Source organism: Gymnoscopelus braueri, assembly GCF_963280865.1.
Source record: "Gymnoscopelus braueri genome assembly, chromosome: 7".
NCBI lineage: Eukaryota > Metazoa > Chordata > Actinopteri > Myctophiformes > Myctophidae > Gymnoscopelus > Gymnoscopelus braueri.
In genome coordinates, this window is record NC_137608.1 from 57,359,756 (window position 1) to 57,378,269 (window position 18,514).

Genomic DNA, 18,514 nt, shown 5'->3' on the forward strand with positions numbered 1-18,514 from the left:
ACAGCACAAGCACAATCATTTCTCTAATAAATCGCCCTGTCATTCATATTGTCAAGACTTTGAGGTCATTGCAGCCTCCTACTAATGTAACAAATGTTTATGTCCACTACTGTGATAGCGGCGATCGGTGTATTTCAATGATTAGGGGTGCTTAACATGAGCCGTTAGCATGCGGCTAACGTGGTCAACGTGGCCTGATATACTTGGATTCTGTTGCTGCTGGTTGTTGCTAATAGTGTCATGTCACCAGCATGTATGTGAATGCTTATGTCCATTACTGTGTTGGCGTTAGTTGGGTTTAAGGATTATTAGCCAAGAGCTGCCTATAATGGGCCGTTAGCGTGTAGCTAAGCCAAGGAACGCGTAGCATTAGCATGTGGCTAATGCTAACGCTGTTGTCGTGACTCAAACGCAGGGCCGCTTCTCCCTACACGCACACTACGCAGGTTGCGTGGGGCCCCGCCTACCCGCCGATCGAAGGGGCCCCCTCTCCGCCCCCTCCCTTCAGCAGAAAATAACGTGCATTACTGCGTTCACATCAGCGCAGGCTGCGCAGCGCAGCACTGCTTGGCTTGAATGAGACAGCTGCTGCAGGCTGTCTGATTGGCTGTCTGTCAGTGGCACGCTCTGGTGTGTGCTGTCTGCTCCGCCTCCCCTCCCCTCTCAGTGACAGTGAGAGTGTTTTGGTTTGATAGAGCGGTTAGCGCGCGTTGGTTTAAACATAAAGAAAGCTCACTCACTAGACAAAATAAAACGCATATACCCCTCTGGATACGAGAAAAAGAAAAAGAGAAAACGTCAGACGGAGCTGAGACAACAGCAATCAGGTAATTAAATACAACTGGAACAGTTTACTTGTCTTGCAATTGCAATAATGTGGTTGTTGTTGTTGTTATGTGCTGCACTGTGAAGCCAGTGAGCCATGCTGTTGTTGCTGTGTTTGTAGCCAGCGTGCAATTGCCTTTGTCGGGTTAGAACAGTCTGTCAGCTATAGTCTGCTAAGTTGCAGTGGCAATGTGGTGGTTGTTGTTGTTGTTAAGTGTTGTACTTTGTAAGCCAGCAAGCCATGCTGCTTCTGCTCCTCCTGCTGTCGTTTGTTTTGTAATCTGATATCTCTCTCATATAACGTGGTGCCTCTGGGTCTGCCTCACTGAGGGTAAAAGCAGCAGCACTGTCTGTATACCTGCCATTTCATCTTCTAAGTTTTAGTTTGGCAAATATATCCTGAAATCATTTCATGATATATTTACCAAACTAAAACTTAGAAGATATTATCAGCAGGGAGGAAATTATATTTATAGTTGGGGTGGTGCATAGTAAAGTGAAGTGCAAGTGAACACAGCAAATAAAAATACACAAAATAACAGAACAACTTTGACCAAAACATGACAATATCATAACCTTTTCTTTTCTTTTTTAACACTATCAGGCAGACCCATGCTAGGTTTAGTTGAAAGTTGAATGCACTGATGCAAAATGGAAAGTTATACAATGACATTGACTAAATAGCTATTGATGAAATATCAAAACATTTTGGGCATACTGGGAAATATATGGATGCACAACATTATCTATAGGCTATCTATCTATCTATCTATCTATTTATCTATCTATCTGTCTGTCTATTTGTCTGTCTGTCTGTCTGTCTGTCTGTCTGTCTGTCTGTCTGTCTATATATCTGTCCATCTATTTGTCCATCTATCTGTCCATCTATCTGTCTGTCTGTCTGTCTGTCTGTCTATATATATATATATGTCCATCTATGTGTCCATCTATCTATCTATCTATCTTTTATTATTAGATCAGATATCACAGGAAATCTTGAACAGTTTGAACCTCTAATGAGTTCTGAAATTAAGATGAGCTCTCTAATTTTCAGGTGCTATGCTTAAGTTTCTGACTAAAGGAGCTACAACACAGCAAGTATCAGATACAAGCAGCTCAGAGTCAGATTTGAGTGATGTAGAGCCAGCTACTACAGCCACTACAAGTAAAATCAAAGTTCCACTGCCTGAATCTGATACAACCAGCTCAGGCCTGATTAGAACAGGAGATGTACAGGCAGCTGCAGCCAGTACCAGTACAACCCAAGGTGCACAGCCTGCTTCCAAAGCCACCTCTGACGCGACTAGCACAACAAGTGTAGTGGTAAGAGCAGCTGCAGCTGTTACTAGCAGCTCAGAACCAGATTCAAGTGATGAAGGGGCAGTCACAGACACTAGAGGTGCACAGCCTGCAGCCAGCATATATCCAGACCTGACTGTAACAGATGTGGTGGTACAAGCAGCTGCAGCTATTACAAGCAGCCCAGTGTCCGAAATGAGTGATGTAGCTGCAGCCACAGCCACTAGTGCAAGCACAGCCGGAGGTGCACAGCCTGCATCCAATGAAACCAACTCAGACCAGACAAGTGAAGCAACTGCAGCCATTACAATCAGCTCAGAGTCAGACGTGAGTGATGTAGAGGCAGATGTGAGTGATGTAGAGATTGCCACTTGTACTAGCACAATCAGAGGTGCACAGCCTACATCAGATCCAAGCAGACCAGTTATTGCTCCACCAACTGACCCAGCAGATTGGCCACCAGTCTTAACAGACTTAACGAGGACTGAGTTTGTGCGCAGAGGTCCATTCAATCCAGTACCAGATTTTTCTTTCTTACCCTAGAGACCAAAAGAAGCCATATAGAGCTTTCCATACAAGCTTGTTAAAGAGACAGCTGGTAAATGGGGAACAGGTGACCAGGAGCTGGCTTTCATACTCAGTCAAAAACAATGCTGCTTACTGTTTTTGCTGCAAGCTCTTTTCTACCAAAGACCACAGAATAATAAAGCAAGGTGTGAATGACTGGTCAAATATCAATTTCTTTCTGCAAAGCCATGAGGGCAGTTCTGAGCACACAAGCAACATGATTAAGTGGAGAGAACTTGATCTACGCCTGCGTCAGGGACAGACACTTGACCATATTCAACTGACACTTTTGGAGGCGGAAAGAAAGAGATGGCGAGACGTCCTTGCACGACTCTTAAGTATTATTCAGTCTCTGGCTGAAAGGAACCTTGCATTCAGGGGTTCATCAAAAACACTTTACCAGCCAAATAATGGAAACTTCCTGAAAGAAGTTGAATTGATAGCAAAGTGGGACCCCGTTTTGCAAAACCATCTCAACAGAATTAAAGATGGAGATACACACACTCAGTACCTTGGGGAGGGGACACATGAGCTGATAAAGATAGTCAGTGACAACATTCTGGAAACAATAGTGCCTCAAATACGAAAGTCCAAGTACTTCTCAATTATTTTGGACTGTACACCGGACATTAGTCACCAGGAGCAGATGTCCATTATTGTGAGATGTGTGGCTTTAGAGGGAGAGCCCGAGATTAAGGAGCACTTCCTCGGCTTTGTGACAGTAGTGGAGACAACAGGCCTGAATCTTTCCCAAGTCATCTTAAATAAACTAGATGAACTGAAGATCCCTTTTGAAGATTGCAGAGGGCAGTCATATGATAACGGAGCCAACATGAAGGGCAAGCACCAAGGTGTACAAGCCAGACTGCTCCAAATCAACCCTAGAGCAGTGTTTGTCCCATGTGGGGCACATACACTCAACCTTGTCATTGCAGATGCTGCAAAATCCTCAAAAGAAGCAGTCGCGTTTTTTGGGTATGTGCAAAAGATATTCAACTTTTTTTCAGCTGGGACTCAAAGATGGAGTGTGTTGAAGAAACATGTGAAAATAACCGTGAAGTCTTGGAGTGACACAAGGTGGGAGAGCAGGATCAAGGCAGTGGAGGCAGTCAGGTTTCATGCTTCGGAGGTGCGGGAGGCATTACTGGAAGCCAGAGAGACCATCAATGATCCTGTGGCCAAGGTAGAGGCACAAGCACTCGCAGAGGAAGTTGGGTCCTACCGCTTTCTGATCTGCTGTCATGTATGGTTTGAAATACTGACAAAGACTCATAGGGTAAACAAGCAGCTCCAAAAAGCCTCCATGCAGCTGGATGTAGCAGTGAGTTCAATCATAAAAGCAAAGGCTTCCCTCACTGCATACCGGGAGACTGGATTCATTGATGCCCAGACAGCAGCCAAAGGCATTTGTGAAATAATTAACGTGGAGGCTGTTCTGAAAGAGAAGAGGCTGAGAACCACTAAGCGTCATTTCAGCTATGAGGCCCCTGATGAACCAATAGCTAATGCTCTGAAAAGCCTTGAAGTCAACTTCTTCAACGAGGTGGTCAACACTGCTGTGACCTCCATGCATGAGCGGTTTGATACACTCAACAAGGTGAAAGATAAATATGGAGTGCTGCTGAACCCTAGCTCTGCCTCTGAGATGTCAAGTAAAGTATTAAAGGCCCACTGCATGGAAGTTGAAAAGACTCTAAGCTTCACAGATGACCATGATGTCTCTCTGTCTGACATCAGAGGAAGAGAACTGGCACAAGAGATAGAGGACTTACCTGATTTGCCATCAAAACAAATGACTGCCTTTGAGCTGCTTTCATTTCTCAGTGAGAAAAAACTGGATGAAATCTACCCTAACCTTTGGATAGCCCTACGGATTGCTGTCACCTTACCAGTTACTGTTGCGTCGGCAGAGAGAAGCTTTTCCAAGTTAAAGCTTATAAAAACATACCTGAGGTCTACCATGTCACAGGAACGTTTGAGTGGTCTGGCCATCATGAGCATCAATCATGACGTGGGAAAGAGCCTGTCCTGTGATGATATGATAGATGATTTCGCCTCCAGAAAGAGCAGAAGAGGACGATTTTGTTTTTGACTCAAACATTCAAATGTTTTTAATTTGTATTGCATAAGTATGCATTTGTGTAAATTGGACTGCTTAACTAACTGTGACATCATTTCTTCCAGGGCCAGGCAGTCCAGATAGACGGGACGGCTGTCCATGCTGCTGATCATGCAGGAATTCCCTGGGCTCTATGTAGACCAAACTAAAGTTTACTGTAGCTATTCACACAGTTGTGTGTGCACTTTATTATTTTACTACTGTTTTGAGACAGTCACCTGAAGTTATAGCCTATAGGCTTATGTTTACATTGGATAGCAGAATAAGCTAATTGCACAGCTGCGTTTTATACATTTTTTATTATTTTATTATTATTTTTATTTTTACTAGTCTAGACTAGTACTTTGTTACTGCTATTTAGAGACAAAGCTGCCTGACTTATGTTTACATTGTATAGCAGAATAAGCTAATTGCACAACTCGACAACTGTATTATTATTATTATTATTATTATTATTATTATTATTGTTATTATTTATTATGGACTGAATCCCTGTTGTCAGCAAGTATGTGGGAGCAGCAGCACTAAACAAACACCGGTGCCAGTCTCACCTCTGTCCTGTACTGCCATCTAGTGGTACAAATGACTACCTCATTATGGCTCAAATAAAAGGAAATAAAACATTATTTCCAATATAGTTTTCGTTTTATATTCCATGTGTGTTTTAGTAAATAAAAGGTGATATAACTTATACCACCTTTAATTTACTAAAACAAAAAACATAGAATGATTGTTCAGTAACAATGGTCTCCCCATCTCTTGGGGGGTGGGTACTAACAATGATTACAATCAGAATATAGAGCTTAATACTTTGTTACTACTGCAGTGTGCAACCATATTGTAGCTTATAGGATTAGGCATAGGCACATATCCAAAGCTATGTAATGATGGTCACTTGATTTCAGGCAGCAGAGCCAAGGCAGCGAAGGTGCAGTGTTGTATTTTTCTACATTTCACTCTATTTTCTATTTCTTATATTCAATAAATAATGTTTGTTTAGACCTCATTCTGTTCTGTATGTCTAATAACTTTTTTCATGATTCTCAAGATTGATGCTCATGATGGCCAGACGGTCTTTATTAGGCAGAAATTGTTTTTTGTGATAATAAATTAGTAAAATCAGGCAAAAATATGAATTAAATAACATAACCCTAACCTAACTCCTAATCCTAACCCTAAAACCAAAATAAAGAAACCAAAAACTGAAAAAATAAACGAACCCAATCCGCCCAGAACCACGAAAAAAACTAACCCAATCCGCCCAGAAGGACACAGCGCGCGTGCTGCGCGCGCGTGCATGTGTCCCGTATCATGCTTAGGGCCCCTGTGGAGTCTAAAGCGGCACTGCTCAAACGGCTATGTTAAACATCTTATCAACAACCTGTATGAACGTTAGTGTGGTCAATGTCATCAATGCTAACTAATTAGCCCGTTGAACAGTGTTATTTTGGTGTATTTTGTGGGGTTTTGTGACACAATGTCACGTCCAAATGATCACCAGCCTTGGAGAGACACAGTGCGGCTGCAGAGTTCATGTGCAACCTCTAATAAGTCAACATGTTCAAAAATCTTTAGAAAACAGCTGATCTACAAGCTCACAACAACTCGCAAAGCCACGCGTTGTGAGCGTGTACACCGGCTATTTTAAAATAGCCAAAGTATATAGGGATACAGTGGTTAATGCAGGTTTTGTAATAATTATATACATCTACAGTTTACAAAAGGACAATACTTGCCTCTGAGATGTAGTCGAGTAGAAGTACAAGTACAGAAAATTGAAGATAATCCAGTAAAGTTAAAACCCCTCAAATTTGTACAGTACTTGAGTACAAATAAATGTACATTATCTATCTATCTATCCATCAGCATAAAACAAATATTCTATCTATCTATCTATCTATCTATAACTGCTCAAAAAAAGTTTGGAAACTTAACTTCGGTCAATTATATCTCCCCTTTAATAATACCAATTGGTATTCATTTTTATCGTTGATTAGTCACCTTTACAACGAGGTACAGCTTGTAAGGATCGGGCATTCGTGGCATGAGCAACAGAGCTAAACGTGTGGGTAGCGCCTCCAAAAACTTTGCCAAAATCACCCAATATGTTTCTGTTGGTAATCGCTCTTGTTTTGAGCAACCTGCCAGCACACACCTGCTGAGAGGTGTGTGTCAGTAGTCACAGGTGTGTGACTGCCTCACAGGTGAGTGACTGGCACCTGAACATGGGTTCTGCAACTTTGTTGAGTTTGTGTTGATGCTCCAAGCAGCAACACTGCCCCCCCATGGAAAGATGCCACGTTTGTCCCTTCAGGATAAGGCCCGTGCAATAGGACAAGTGAAGCTGGTGTTCCGTTACACAGATTACGCATTATTTGATGTCAGCCCTGGTACCATTTGCATTTTTTTAATTTACATTTGGTGTGTGACGGGCACCTGAGCATGGGCCCTGCAGCTTTGACATCTGTCTTTGGTACCGTTGTACAAATCTTGCCTGTAAATCTATGGTTCCTCAGTGAAGAAAGCGGTCTTGGGTCATTCCTTGTTGACTTCACCAGTCTCACAGAACTTGGTCCTAAGTTTGGAAATGGTACCAGGGCTGACACCAAATAAGGCTGTCACTGGCATGTCACTGGCTTAACGGAACACCAGCTTCACTTGTCCTATTGCACAGGCCTTATCCTGAAGGGACAAACGTGGCATCTTTCCATGGGGGCAGTGTTGCTGTTTGGAGCATAAACACAAACTCAACAAAGTTGCAGAACCCATGTTCAGGTGCCAGTCACTCACCTGTGAGGCAGTCACACACCTCTCAGCAGGTGTGTGCTGGCAGGTTGCTCAAAACAAGAGCGATTACCACCAGAAGCATATTGGGTGATTTTGGCAATTTTTTTGGAGGCGCTACCCACGCGTTTAGCTCTGTTGCTCCTTCCATGAATGCCCGATGACAGATTATGATACCACATCGCCATGAATGGAATACGTTTGTATATTAATTTATTTAACCCATACCGAGCAGTGCACGTTCCCATTTCCCAGTGAGACTCGGACGGGCGAGTCCCGTGCCGCGCCGCGTTAATGAGAGACAGATAGCCTGGAGAGAACATTAATGGATGAAGGCTGGTGTGTGTTGGACCGTGGGTTAAATGTCTGATCTCCCGATGGCCATGAAAAGATTCTCCCGAAAATGCTCTCGCATAAAGCGCTCGTACATTTTGAAAATAGCAGATCTACAAGCTCACAACGCGTCACATTGACACACACACACACACACACACACACACACACACACACACACACAGACAGACAGACAGACAGACAGACAGACAGACAGACAGACAGACAGACAGACAGACAGACAGACACACACAGAGTAGGCTGCTGTAGAGGAGGGAGAGACAATTAGCCTGAGCAGGAGGAGGAGGCCATGACTTGGAGAGAGTTGGACGGAGGATGGGGGTGAGTCCACTTGAGAGTCAGTGGGCCGGGATCATAGCAAACGAGACACTTGTGATGCGATGATGAAAGAACCATCACCCCCCCCCCCCCCCCCCCCCCCCCCCCCGCTGGGCCGCTGCATGCTACCATGCTAGCCTCTGTCATGCTAATGAAGGAGAGGCTCCTCTCCTCTCCTCACAGTGTGATGGAGCAGCTAGCTTGTTAGCACAGCGCTAATTAATACATGTAGCGCACAGGGTGCCTGTTACTGAGGGAGCTATGCATTTTAATGAGGCGTGTGTGTGTGTGTGTGTGTGTGTGTGTGTGTGTGTGTGTGTGTGTGTGTGTGTGTGTGTGTGTGTGTGTGTGTGATAAAATTCACCGACCTCAAATTCCAAATAGCCATACTAAAACTCCTAAATATCGTGCTCAGCTCTGGGATCTTCCCCAGCACATGGAATCAAGGGCTGATAACGCCACTCCACAAAAGTGGAGACAAATATGACCCAAATAACTACCGCGGGATCTGTGTAAACAGCAACCTCGGAAAGATCCTCTGCATGATCCTCAACCACAGAATTCTAAACTTCCTCACAGAAAGCAATGTCCTGAGCAAATCACAAATTGGCTTTCTACCAAAATATCGCACAACAGACCACATTTACACTCTAAACACCCTAATTGACAACCAATTAAACAAAAACAAAAGCAAATTATTCTCCTGCTTTGTCGACTTCAAAAAAGCATTCGATTCAATTTGGCATGAGGGTCTGATGTACAAACTGTTGGAGAGTGGCATTGGGGGGAAAACCTATGACATCATAAAATCAATGTACACTAACAACAAATGTGCAGTTAAAATAGGCGAAAAGCACACAGACTTTTTCCCCCAAAGCCGAGGAGTTAGACAGGGATGCAGCCTGAGTCCAACACTCTTCAACATATATATCAACGAATTAGCAAAAACGTTAGAACAGTCCACAGCTCCAGGCATCCCCTTGGCAAACACAGAAATCAAATGCTTACTTTTTGCAGATGACCTGCTGCTGCTGTCTCCAACCAAGGAAGGACTACAGCAGCAACTTGATCTCCTACACAAATTCTCCCAGACATGGGCCCTGACAGTGAACCTAACTAAGACTAAAATCATGATATTTCAAAAAAGATCCAGCCGCCAAAACCATCAATTTTTCCTAAATACAATCCCACTAGAACAAACAAAAAACTATACCTACCTTGGCCTAAACATCAGCAGCACAGGGAACTACAACCAAGCTGTAAAGGACCTGAGAGACAAGGCAAGAAGGGCATTCTATGCTATCAAAAGAAACATCAAAATAGACATCCCAATTAAAACCTGGCTTAAAATACTGGACTCTGTGATAGAACCAATTTCCCTCTATGGTTGTGAGATCTGGGGACCATTAGCAAACCATGACCTTGAAAAATGGGATAAACACCAAACCGAGACCCTACACACAGAATTCTGCAAATCCATTCTCCGTACCCAGCGAAAAACACCAAATAATGCATGCAGGGCAGAATTAGGACGATACCCACTAATTATCAAAATAAAAAAGAGAGCACTTAAGTTCTACAACCACCTAAAAGAAAGCGACCTAGATGCACTCCATAACAAGGCACTCACACACAGAAACCCTAGAGAGATCTCTCTAGAAACCCTAGAGAGATGCCCCCTCAGCCAGCTGGCCCTGGAACTCCGGGCACAAACACAAACAGAGCCACGAGATAGAAAACCCATTGGACTAAACCAAATTATAAAACAGCAAAAGGAAAACTACCTAACACACTAGAAAGAAGCAACACAAAAGCAGAGTAAACTAGAATGCTATCTGGCCCTAAACAGAGAATACGCAGTGGCAGAATACCTGAGCACCGTGACTGACCCAAAACAAAGAAAAATCTTAACTAGGTACAGACTCAGTGAGCACAGTCTTGCGATCGAGAAAGGTCGTCACAGGCAGACCTGTATCCCGAGAGAAGACAGACTATGCACCCACTGCACACAAGATGAAGTGGAAACCGAGCTACACTTCCTAACCGTCTGTCCATTGTACCAAGACATCAGAGACACATACTTCCCACAGATTACAACCACACACAGAGATTTTGAAAACATGACCAATGACAAAAAACTCCCATATCTGCTGGGCGAAGTACAACAATGTGCAAACACAGCAGCAAGATTCGTGAGTTGCTGTGATAGGAAAAGGATATCAAACGGAACACAACCACCCTAAAGACTAATCATTGTGTATACTCCGGCACTATACCTGCACCCAGTGATCTTGGTACATAGAAATTGATCTATTGAAGATTCTGCCTTTCAAATGTACATATTTTTTGTTTTGATTGTATTGCTGTATTGTTGTATTGTAATTTCTGCTTTGGCAATGTAAACGTATGTTTTCTCATGCCAATAAAGCCCTTTGAATTGAAATTGAAAATTGAATTGTGTGTGTGTGCGTGCGTGCGTGTGTGAGTGCCAGGTAGACAGGGATTGTGTTTATGTATTGAGAAGAAGATTGATGCAAGAATTGAAGTATTGAAGTTGAAGAAGCAGCTTTAAAAACTACAATTAAAACGAACGATTATGAACCTACTTGACCGTGATATGACATTAAACCATATGAATGTTATATGAGTGTTTTTTATTAAAAACAATATAAATGGGGGGAAAAAAGTGAAAAAACAAACAAACTAGGGAACAGAAAACATATCGATACATCTGTGACACATCGCCTTAAAATGTGACAATAATTATTCATGAATGATCTGGGAATCATCTGATGTAGACACACTTATGTCTGTTGGGACAGAGTCCTCAATACCCTCATACCTGTCTAACTACTTATCAATAGGATTGGTATTTAAGACAGTCAAAGACACAGTACCCTCAATGTCCTCATACCTGTCTAACTACTTATCAATAGGATTGGTATTTAAGACAGTCAAAGACACAGTACCCTCAATACCCTCATACCTGTCTAACTACTTATCAATAGGATTGGTATTTAAGACAGTTAAAGACACAGTACCCTCAATACCTTCATACCTGTCTAACTACTTATCAATAGGATTGGTATTTAAGACAGTCAAAGACACAGTACCCTCAATACCCTCATACCTGTCTAACTACTTATCAATAGGATTGGTATTTAAGACAGTCAAAGACACAGTACCCTCAATACCCTCATACCTGTCTAACTACTTATCAATAGGATTGGTATTTAAGACAGTCAAAGACACAGTACCCTCAATACCCTCATACCTGTCTAACTACTTATCAATAGGATTGGTATTTAAGACAGTCAAAGACACAGTACCCTCAATACCCTCATACCTGTCTAACTACTTATCAATAGGATTGGTATTTAAGACAGTCAAAGACACAGTACCCTCAATACCTTCATACCTGTCTAACTACTTATCAATAGGATTGGTATTTAAGACAGTCAAAGACACAGTACCCTCAATACCCTCATACCTGTCTAACTACTTATCAATAGGATTGGTATTTAAGACAGTCAAAGACACAGTACCCTCAATACCCTCATACCTGTCTAACTACTTATCAATAGGATTGGTATTTAAGACAGTCAAAGACACAGTACCCTCAATACCCTCATATCTGTCTAACTACTTATCAATAGGATTGGTATTTAAGACAGTTAAAGACACAGTACCCTCAATACCTTCATACCTGTCTAACTACTTATCAATAGGATTGGTATTTAAGACAGTCAAAGACACAGTACCCTCAATACCCTCATACCTGTCTAACTACTTATCAATAGTATTGGTATTTAAGACAGTCAAAGACACAGTACCCTCAATACCCTCATACCTGTCTAACTACTTATCAATAGGATTGGTATTTAAGACAGTCAAAGACACAGTACCCTCAATACCTTCATACCTGTCTAACTACTTATCAATATGATTGGTATTTAAGACAGTCAAAGACACAGTACCCTCAATACCCTCATACTTGTCTAACTACTTATCAATAGGATTGGTACTTAAGACAGTCAAAGACACAGTACCCTCAATACCCTCATACTTGTCTAACTACTTATCAATAGGATTGGTACTTAAGACAGTCAAAGACACAGTACCCTCAATACCTTCATACCTGTCTAACTACTTATCAATAGGATTGGTATTTAAGACAGTCAAAGACACAGTACCCTCAATACCCTCATACCTGTCTAACTACTTATCAATAGGATTGGTATTTAAGACAGTCAAAGACACAGTACCCTCAATGTCCTCATACCTGTCTAACTACTTATCAATAGGATTGGTATTTAAGACAGTCAAAGACACACACAGTACCCTCAATACCCTCATACCTGTCTAACTACTTATCAATAGGATTGGTATTTAAGACAGTCAAAGACACAGTACCCTCAATACCCTCATACCTGTCTAACTACTTATCAATAGGATTGGTATTTAAGACAGTCAAAGACACAGTACCCTCAATACCCTCATACCTGTCTAACTACTTATCAATAGGATTGGTATTTAAGACAGTTAAAGACACAGTACCCTCAATACCTTCATACCTGTCTAACTACTTATCAATAGGATTGGTATTTAAGACAGTCAGACACAGTACCCTCAATACCCTCATACCTGTCTAACTACTTATCAATAGGATTGGTATTTAAGACAGTTAAAGACACAGTACCCTCAATACCTTCATACCTGTCTAACTACTTATCAATAGGATTGGTATTTAAGACAGTCAAAGACACAGTACCCTCAATACCTTCATACCTGTCTAACTACTTATCAATAGGATTGGTATTTAAGACAGTTAGACACAGTACCCTCAATACCCTCATACCTGTCTAACTACTTATCAATAGGATTGGTATTTAAGACAGTCAAAGACACAGTACCCTCAATACCCTCATACCTGTCTAACTACTTATCAATAGGATTGGTATTTAAGACAGTCAAAGACACAGTACCCTCAATACCTTCATACCTGTCTAACTACTTCTCCAAAGTGAGCGACACCCACAGACACACCACTAGAGGGAGCCACCATGATCTGGTACTAACTACATTTAGAACAAACATGGTAAAACTCTCATTCTACTACTCTGACACCATAATGTGTAATGTCCTGCCTGACACCATCTATTAAAGATATATAATATATTATATATAATATAATAATAATACTAAAGATATAAATAATGTGTAACGTCCAGACACCCTCCGTTAAAAAGATGTGAATCACTGGTTTCTATCAAAACTGTCCTGAAAAACATCCATCAGGAGAACACAAGGAGAGGTAAATGTCATCATGTCCCATATTATATTCTAATATTTTGAGATATGGATTTTAGATTTTCATGAGCTGTATGCCATATCATGTTCTACGTTACTCCATGTGAACCACTTGAACCCCAGCATATTCTGGAACATTTCCAGAAAATCTCCAGAAACACATCGCAACCTCCAACCTCCACATCTTTGGATGAATTAGTATTTCTTTCACCGTCAGTTGATGCTTCCTGATTATTTAACACAGTTCTTATATGATGTGTGAAGATTTCTCTATGGGATTTTCAATAGAAAAATTACTGTGACCCAGGGAGATAGCGCCCTCTGGCGGCAGAGATGTCACACTTCGATGCACTATACTTTTATCTTACAATAAATGCACCGAATCTCTGTATCTATGTACGTACGCATGTAGGTACAGTATGTCTGTAATCTCTGTATCTATGTACGTACGCATGTAGGTACAGTATGTCTGTAATCTCTGTATCTATGTACGTACACATGTAGGTACAGTATGTCTGTAATCTCTGTATCTATGTACGTACGCATGTAGGTACAGTATGTCTGTAATCTCTGTATCTATGTACGTACGCATGTAGGTACAGTATGTCTGTAATCTCTGTATCTATGTACGTACACATGTAGGTACAGTATGTCTGTAATCTCTGTATCTATGTACGTACACATGTAGGTACAGTATGTCTGTAATCTCTGTATCTATGTACGTACGCATGTAGGTACAGTATGTCTGTAATCTCTGTATCTATGTACGTACGCATGTAGGTACAGTATGTCTGTAATCTCTGTATCTATGTACGTACGCATGTAGGTATGTCTGTTAGTGATGAGCGGGCCGACCCATAACCCGCGGGTCAACCCGCGGCGCGGGTGGTCGAGTCAGGATTTCAGAGGCAATTATGCGGGCTGCGGGTGAGCGGGTCAGCCGCTCTCACACGCAAAAAAAAAGAAATTGCTCTAGTTTTGTCTTTATTCCTAATAAGAATAATAAGAATAAAACTGTTTGAATACACTTGGGGTGTATACTTGAGATTATTTTGAACAACATGCTTGTTTATTTAGCCCATGACAATGTTGTGCTACTGTAGACATTTAAAGCGACTTTGGGTACTTAAAAGAGCGCTATATAAATCGGAGCTATTATGATGATGATTATCTTTTTTTTCCCACCGCGGGGCGGGTCGAGCCATAGATTTATATATGGGTTCGCGGGGCGGGTTGAGCCATAGATTTATATATGGGTTCGCGGGGCGGGTCGAGCCATAGATTTATATATGGGTTCACGGGGCGGGTTGAGCCATAGATTTATATATGGGTTCGCAGGGCGGGTTGAGCCATAGATTTATATATGGGTTCGCGGGCGGGTTGAGCCATAGATTTATATATGAGTTCGCGGGGCGGGTTGAGCCATAGATTTATACATGGGGTCACGGGGCGGGTTGAGCCATAGATTTATATATGGGTTCGCGGGGCGGGTTGAGCCATAGATTTATACATGGGTTCGCGGGGCGGGTTGAGCCATAGATTTATATATGGGTTTGCGGGGCGGGTTGAGCCATAGATTTATATATGGGTTCGCGGGGCGGGTTGAGGCGGGTTGGGTTCCGTGGCGGGGCGGGTCATGAAAAAACCCGACCCGCACATCACTAATGTCTGTAATCCACGTTTCTCAAGAACCGTTTTTCGACCGACCCACTTCAAACTCGACAAATGCGTCACAGACGACCCGAGGGAGCACAATGCCCGGCGTCCAGTCGGTCGGATTGGCTGTTGTCCAGAACTGAGCCGCCAGAAAAGGCTCCGACTACAGCCCCAATAAGTTAGGAAGTAGTTCTCTGTATCATTCATTCATCCATATCACGTATCAACACAGTTCATGGGCAAAAAGTGTTACAACATCGGAGGCGCGCCGACTCAGTGCCTATATAAAGCTAAGCAGCTTGTGCAGATGGTTGAGTGAGGTTATTCATTTCATACCATGTGACAATAAACGTTAACTCTCCTGTAAAATAAAATGAAAATAGACTTAGTAAAATGACTTTAATTTATTAAAGATCTAAACCAGAAATAAATACATGAAACATGTTCATTTACTGTGATTGAACCAGGAAATCACCTGCTGTGAGGCAACTGGCAACACACCGGTCTGGACCGGACTGGACCAGACCAGACCAGACCAGACCAGACCAGACCTAAACCAGAGATCAGTGGTTCTCAACCTGTTGTGGACCAGGGTCCACTAGAACACGCTGTGTGCGTTTTCAGAGCATGTTTTATTTTAATGATCAACCAAACTATTTGTATTCCGGCTTTGATCAACAGATCTAACATATGGTCACATAATGATAAAACAATGTCCTGTGTGTCATTTTTTTTAAAGGTTTTTCAGAAAAAAGAAAAAAACTGAACCAAAATAAACTATGTATTTCTTAAATCTTTTCACCCAGAAGGTAAATTATGACTATTAATGTACAAATAGCACAGTCTGTCACTTACAGTATGAACCATAAGAGGATTACATGACTATTAGAACAATGTGTGTTTTGGTAATAGTAAACCTGACTATTAGGCCAAATTATTAATGGAGTAATTGACTTACGCCATGTTTCCCTTTAAGTCACATAGTCTTTGCACACTCTAGACTTAGATTATACATTATATTGAACATTAAACTCTATGATATATACAATAATATACACACTCTAGACTTAGGCCGTTATGTACAGTATCTCCATGTGGAACCTCTCTTTCTCTCTCTCTCTCTCCGCTATACAGCATCGGGTACAGGCAGGTTAACGACACCGGAGAATATTAGCCAATATCGTTGATTCTTACCTTTTTCTGCACATCATATCCATAAAGTAAAGGTCAGCCCCGCCCCCGTGCTCTCAGATGGTTGAACTTTTAGCGGTCAAGAAAATGTAACTGACGGGTTGAAACGAGCGTTTAAATCATTTCTTTAGTCAGCCTGTGGCCATGTTTTCCCAATGCAACGTAACAGGAGCAGTACAGTGCATGTGGACGGGGGGGTTGACTGGCCACAAGCCGACTAAAAAAAACGATTTAAACGTTTGTTTCAACCCGTCGCTTAGATGTTCTTGACCGCCAGGATGTCAAACATCTGAGAGCAGGGGGCGGGGCTGATCTTTACTCTTTGGATACGATGTGTAGAAAAAGGTAAGAATCAACAACATCGGCCAATATTCTCCGGTGTCGTTAACCTGCCTGTACCCGATGCTGTGGAACCTCATCTCAGAGCTGTATAGCGGAGGGAGAGGTTCCACATGGAGCCATTATACTACTGGAGGGGTTGGGGGGGGAGCGTGATCTTTTCAATAAGGATATAACAGGCCATTTTACCAGGTTGCCAGAGTCATGATTGTGTCTGAATTACGCAAAAATATACATTTTCCTCAAACAATTACGTAGGCCATTATTTTATCACGGTGACGATACTATACATTACATTGTTATTTATCAGTGACGATAGTATACGTTACGTTGTTATTTATCAGTGACGATAGTATACGTTACGTTGTTATTTATCAGTGACGATAGTATACGTTACGTTGTTATTTATCGGTGACGATAGTATACGTTACGTTGTTAGTTATTGGTATCACAATGGAGAAAAAAAATACCATGACTTTTATTATTTTTTTCACATTAATTTATTTTTTAAATCTTAGTGTTTTGCCAGATACTTGAGGGACCACTTAGAATATTTACACGGCCCACCTGTGGACCCCGGCCCGCATGTTGAGAACCACCTGTGGACCCCGGCCCGCATGTTGAGAACCACCTGTGGACCCCGGCCCGCATGTTGAGAACCACCTGTGGACCCCGGCCCGCATGTTGAGAACCAGTGGAATAGATCCTCTAAGTATTCCAGCTACTTCTTGATTGACAGGAGAAACAATTATAATGAACGCAAACACTTAATTTTCGGCTGATTTGTCTCAAACATTAGTTTTTTTTTCAACGATCAGAAGTCAATCAACGACATAATAATTGGTGTTAAAGATCAGAAATGTTTACAGGCTCCGACATCAATAAATACAAAAGGAATACAATGTAACTCATAAAAAAAAGGAAATTAGGCAAATCTTCTTGATCATGTTATTGAGCGATAATATCCACTGTTAAGGTTATTATAAAACATCACTCACACATTTCAACAAATACCACTAGTTTTTAATTAAGTGTCCTCGATGGAATGGGCGTGGCCTATAAATGATCCTTCACGGCCATGATGTCACAGCTATGACGTCACAGCCATGATGTCACAGCTATGATGTCACAGCTATGATGTCATCCCAGCTAACAAGTGTTTAATCCATTCGGACTGGGAACGCATCTGTGTCGTTTTAGATTTCTTTGGCTATTCAAAAATAGCAGATCTACAAACTCATATCGCGGCACAGAGTGCCGCGATATGAGTGTGTTTAGTTCTGCTATTTTTTTTAAATCGTGAATATTTGTGCAAATCTTGGAATATTTTTTTTTTTAAAGCGAACATCTGTAAAATATTTAGTTCCAGAAGCAACGATTTGAGTTACAAATGTTCACTTAAAATAAATATATATATATTCAAAGATTTGCACACATTTTCACGATAAAAAAATAGCAGATCTACAAGCTCATAGTGCGGCACTCGGTGCCGCACTATGTCAATATTTCAATAGCCGAATAGCCATCAGAGGCGATTAAATCACTTCAATTGTCCAAATCAATCATGTTTGACGTCAGTTGTTTCATTAGAACATTCTAGGAATTAATGAATGAGGAAGAAGTGATACATTCATTGTTTCAACACAGACAAACACCCCCAAGATCAAAGAGAAGACTTTAGATTACATGAGATGTTTCCATTTGTAATGAGATATGGTGCTGCAGCCAATCACAGCTCTGTAATAAAACCAT